This window comes from Henckelia pumila, chromosome 1 (genome assembly GCF_033568475.1).
Source record: "Henckelia pumila isolate YLH828 chromosome 1, ASM3356847v2, whole genome shotgun sequence".
NCBI lineage: Eukaryota > Viridiplantae > Streptophyta > Magnoliopsida > Lamiales > Gesneriaceae > Henckelia > Henckelia pumila.
Window position 1 is genome coordinate 25014935 of NC_133120.1, and position 5426 is coordinate 25020360.

At 36.3% G+C, this 5426-nt stretch overlaps 1 long non-coding RNA gene across 2 annotated transcripts; it reads left to right on the plus strand.

Moving 5' to 3' along the window:
• The first annotated feature begins 991 nt into the window (after positions 1–991).
• Positions 992–4189, plus strand: LOC140892091 (uncharacterized). Of its 2 annotated transcripts, none has more exons than XR_012152738.1 (5): positions 992–1417; positions 1541–1753; positions 1847–2395; positions 2475–2620; positions 3487–4189. It is a non-coding gene; the product is annotated as an uncharacterized lncRNA (long non-coding RNA). The 2 variants fall into 2 exon arrangements; XR_012152739.1 differs by having other exon boundaries at positions 1544–1753.
• Positions 4190–5426: the final 1237 nt, after the last annotated feature.

Genomic DNA, 5426 nt, shown 5'->3' on the forward strand with positions numbered 1-5426 from the left:
TGGCTTGGTGAAGATGTCTGCTGCTTGTTGGTCAGTAGATATGTAAATCATCTGAATCTCCTTTTGAGCACATGTTCGCGTATAAAATGATGTCGCACATCAATGTGCTTTTTCCTTGAATGCATCATTTGATTCTGAGTGATTGCAATGGTACTAGTGTTGTCGCAAAATATAGGGGCTTCACTTGATTGTATTCCATAGTCTCGAAGCTGTTGTTGTATCCAAAGTATTTGAGCACAGCAACTGCCAGCTGCTAGGTATTCTGCTTCAGCGGTAGAGTTGACAATTGATGTTTGCTTCTTACTAAACCATGAAATAAGTCTGTCTCCCATAAATTGACAAGATCCACTAGTACTTTTTTGTTTCAATTTTGCAACCTGCATAATCTGCATCTGAATAACCAACAAGATTAAATTCTGAGTCTTTGGAGTACCAAAGACCCACATTTGTAGTACCCTTAGGCATTGTTTGGTTTGATGTATTATTAATCTATGTATAACTTATCTCAATTAATTTCGTCTTATTTTCGTCATATTATTTATCTATTTATTAATTAATAATTTTACATCAATTAAATCAAAATAATTATAATCTATCCATCAAATCAAATAATGTATTAACTATTTTTTTATTTATTTTTAATTTACATTATATTACTTATCTATGGATTACTTATCCTATCACTCAAACCAAACGTTGTCTTAAGATATTATAATCCGCTTGGCAGCAATATAATGAGATTGTTTACACTACAACAAAAATGGTCATCAACAACAGTTGAAAGATAACGCTTTTTACAAAAAGCGTTGTTATAAAAAGTAACACAATACTTTTACGAGAAAACGTTGTCTTTGTTTTTTTTAATTTATGAATGACAACATTGTTTTTTGGATCCACAAGGCTTTATAAAAAACGTCTTGGATAAGCGTTTTTTTTTTCTTTTAAAATGCTTTATTTGACTCAGAGAGAGAAATATACAACTACTTTGTTTAAAACCTAAAGAAATAAATATAATCAAAGATACTACAGCCACTCTCAAAGAAATCGATTGAACCCTCGATCCCCATCAAAGCTCTCACCGTCTTCACAAAATTCGCCCTCGACCTCCATCCCAATCTTCAATTCGTCTTCTGTTTGCAAAAAATGGTCTGCAAATCATCAGTATGCCTTCTGAAATACTCTCCATGGTCGAGTGATTCCGGTGAATTTCACGGAGGCGAGGAGATACTCGTCGGTTGACATAAAGATTGGGCGGTACATCGGTGACCACGGCGACGGGGAGGCATTTGATAGGGTGTTGAGGGGTTTTGGTGCATGCCTTCTCACCGGAGATGGGCGATTTTACCTGTACGTGGCGGAGAGGTTGGCGGTGGACTTCTCGACCGAGAGGTCGAAGGTGGTTGTGGACATGGAATCGGTTGGCTTATGCACCCATATTTTTTCCCTTCATATGTCTTCTTAGATACTAGTGGGGGAGGATTTAAAACTTTTTAATTGTTTTTGTTTACTTGGGCTTCTGTTTTTGTTTCATTTTTTTTAGCAGGACACAGTAGGAGGTGGTCAAGGAGAGGTGGCGAGAATGGGGGAAACATTGAATTCGGCGGAAGGATAATGAGAGATGAAGAGCATGAGAGTAGATCTGGGAGTGATATTAATGGACGGAGTCTTTGGAGATGAGCAAAGATTCTGCAGACAAACCTCCGAGGAAGAAAAGATACCACCGAGACACTCAGCAAATCCAAGAACTTGTGGGGTGTGGATTATTTATCGCTTTAATTATAATGTTGCTTTTGTTGGTAATATTTTTTGTTGATCATTTGTTTTTGGATGTCTCTTTTATTTTCAGTCTCTTCAAGGAGTGTCCTCACCCCAAAGAATGGATACTAGAGAAGGCTTTCCCTGGATTCTTTTATCAGGTAACACAAACATGAACATTAATGAAAAGAATAGCAAAGAATGGATACTAGAGAAGGCTTTCCCTGGATTCTTTTATCAGGTAACACAAACATGAACATTAATGAAAACAATAGCACAAATGATGACTGAATAATTCACATCTTGGCACCAAGATTGATCTATGTGCCATCTCTCAAACCTAATGAGATATGTACCATAATACTGGATTAAATTGGGCACTGTAGGAACAAATTTCAAGGTTATCGCTCTGTAAAGGTGCCTCATCTGCGGGCACTAAATTTATCTTGTACGTATTTTTTTATATTGTTGTTGATTGCATACCAGTGAGTGTGTCCCTTCTATTTTTTGTTGGGTCTTGCTTCTCAATTCATTTCAAACGGAAAATCCAATTTCATGAGGATCCAGACCATTCGGAGAAAAATTCGAATTAAAAAGGGTGGTTCAAAATTAATTGATTGACACGGCTAATGACTTTGGGGTAAGTGTGACTAGTGAGTATAATTAATTAAATATAATTTTGTGTTGGTACGTGCTAATAAACAATGCAATATGTGCAGGCTTGATGTAGGAGAAGGAAAGGATGCTAGTCTCGTTTTACTCTTTCATGGGTCTAAACCGAATAAGTCTCCGTAGGTACTAAAATTTGAGGTTGGCATCACATCTCTACCTTTATAATGGTAGAAGAGCTTCTCAATCAATTAAAGTAAGCTTCAAAAATAATATTGTATCATTTTTCCAAGTTTAAGTTTCTGGAGGCTTTTATTAATACTTTATTTTTTGCTCTTTTTTATGATTTAGAGTTGTTTCTCGAGTTGGAGAACCTGTGAATTTTGAAGTTTTTATAATTTTTCTAGACTTGAGTTATAGAAAGGAAGTGACATCACTTAAATATAACTGTCCAACGACGGATTCCTAGCTATAACATTCTTTATGGGCATGTATGGTACGATGGTTAATAATATATTTGTAAATTCTGTGAATGCGTGTCAATAAAGGTGGATCCACAAAGGTGAAAGAAGCCATCATTAGTCTGAGTTAAAATAATAATTAATGAAGCATTTTATTTTTAGAAATCCTAGTTTCTCTCCATTATTAATAGTTTTTGCATCTTATAATCAGATTGAAGGAGCCATTATGGCAGGGATCAGTCTTCAAATTAACTGAATATTAATTAGCCTTAAAAAGTGTTGATGAAACTGCTGTTAGTGATTTTAATTACATCTGTCACTGCTGGGTTTTGTGTTATCTTGATTACTTGAGCTTTGTCGTTGAAATATTCGTATTAGTTTATAGGATTCATGCCTGGTACGTTCTTTAATTTTACATACATACATATGTATGTGCAATGAGAATGATGTCGTTAAATCTCTATCATGTAATAATTATTGTGGGACACAATGTTGATATAATAATGTTTGCATATGATTTTCTGTGATATTTTTGGGTAACATATTTCATAGGATTGTCAGGTAGCAGAACACCCTCATTTGAGCATTCCTGAGACGGAAACATGGATAAGCCCTTAGCAGTATCATAGGTTCATTAACCGGTCCCTTGTGTTTTTCTCAGGTAGCTTGGTCTAGAGTATAATGGCTCTTTTTTGGTTGAACTCCTGATGCGATCATAGATAGCTCACATGTGGATCGAGTGGCAAGGTGAGTTCGAGATCCATTGGAGTTGCCACGAGGACCAATCACGAGGAGTCGATCTAATAAATTCAAGAAGGCATTTCAAATGTTGATGTTAAATTAACAAGATGAAGTTGGAGCACTTGAAGATCAATTTGGAAGTTGCCTATGTGTTCTTGAAGTGTTGTGAGTCAAAACAGTGAAAAAAATAGCATTGAGGCAGAAGAGGTCTCGCTCGAGCGCAACCAAGTCTCGCTCGATCGAGCGCATTGAAAGTTTTCGGGCAGATTGTTTCTCGCTCGAGCGAGCATCCATGTCCGCTCGAGCGAGCGCAGAGGCAAGTGCGAGGTAGAGACTTCCTCGCTCGAGCGAGCATGCACATCCGCTCGAGCGAGCGAGTTTTTCCGAAAATTTACACACACTTCGGCATGTTGTGTGTGTGTGTTCGAGATTTTGATATTTTGATGTTATTTTCCTATTTTTGAGAGTTTTAATTATACTAGGAAACTTTCTAGATGATATCTTTGATATCTTTAGAATATATTTTGCATTATCTTTTATTTTTGATTGTAAACTATAAATACTTTTGTTTATTTCACAATTAAAAATTCAGATTCAGTTTATACAAAAATTATTGAAATTCTTTCTAGAATTTTATTCAAAGCTTTGCTTTGGCTTTTCAAATCAAACTTTTTTCGGTTTAATTACTTGGAAGCGTTTTTCAATTGTTTTTCACTGAAGATTGTCAGATACAAGTTATCTGAAGGTTTTCTTTGGTTCCAATTGTCGTGATTTCTTTTGTAAATCGTACCGTCGATTAAAGGTGGAAGTCCAAAAATCCTACCAATTTTACTTGTTTCAAAGATTGGGCAAAACATTGGATCTTTTGTTTATTGATTAGAGGGTGAGATTCAAATTGTAATCGTGTTTGCTAATCATACTCATCCAGATTCATTTCATTTGGCATCAGAGCCAGGTTTTGAATCAAGTAAGTATCTTATCTTCATCTGTTCTTCGTGTTCTTCGTGTTTGTCATTCTTCATCCTTCGTCATTTGTTCTTCATCTATCTCATATCAAATTTCTGTCGTTTTTTCTTTCAAACTTGTTATCCAAGTCTCGTGTCTTGTAGTGACCCATACCGAGATCACCTACTAAACAGAACTCAGGCATGCAATTGTAAGAGTGGGTGCCCAGTGAGCCAACTGTGTGGCTATGGGCTTTGATGACTCTTTGTATGAACAATCTTTTGTTTAATATTATTTACACTTTTATGGCAATGACTTTATATTACTTCATATTGTTATATTGTGATATACTATTGTTGTTTTGATAAAGACCTTGAATATACTATAGTGTATGTAAGATGTGGTAGAACATGGAGATGTCTATCATGAAATACATCTTATAGTCACTGTATGTTCTAAAACCGTTCCTAGTCGATTGAGCCGTCCGATAATAAGGATAAGGATCGCTCGAGTTTGAGACTAGCATTTGCGATGCGGAGTACCACGTTTCATTGGTAGGGAACATGGAGATGTTCGAAGCATGCAAATGGATATTCATAGGATGAATAATCGAACTACCCTATCCGGACTTTCCAAGTGGTTATCACTTATCGAGTGGATTAAGTCCGCGGTTTTGGTTGTACACCATTAGTCCTTACGACTTGAAACATCATGGAGACTCTATATGCTAGTGCTGTGCTTTGACTCGTTTACCGACTCTATGGGGGTCATCAGGTGTCGAGATTGGGTACAGTTACGACACATAAGGAGTCAATGCATTGTTGTCAAGGATTCACCACATACTTGCGAGTGTGGATATCCTATGCGATCTGAGGAGATATTAGTGTGATAAATCTCTGGCCAGAGTAATTGATG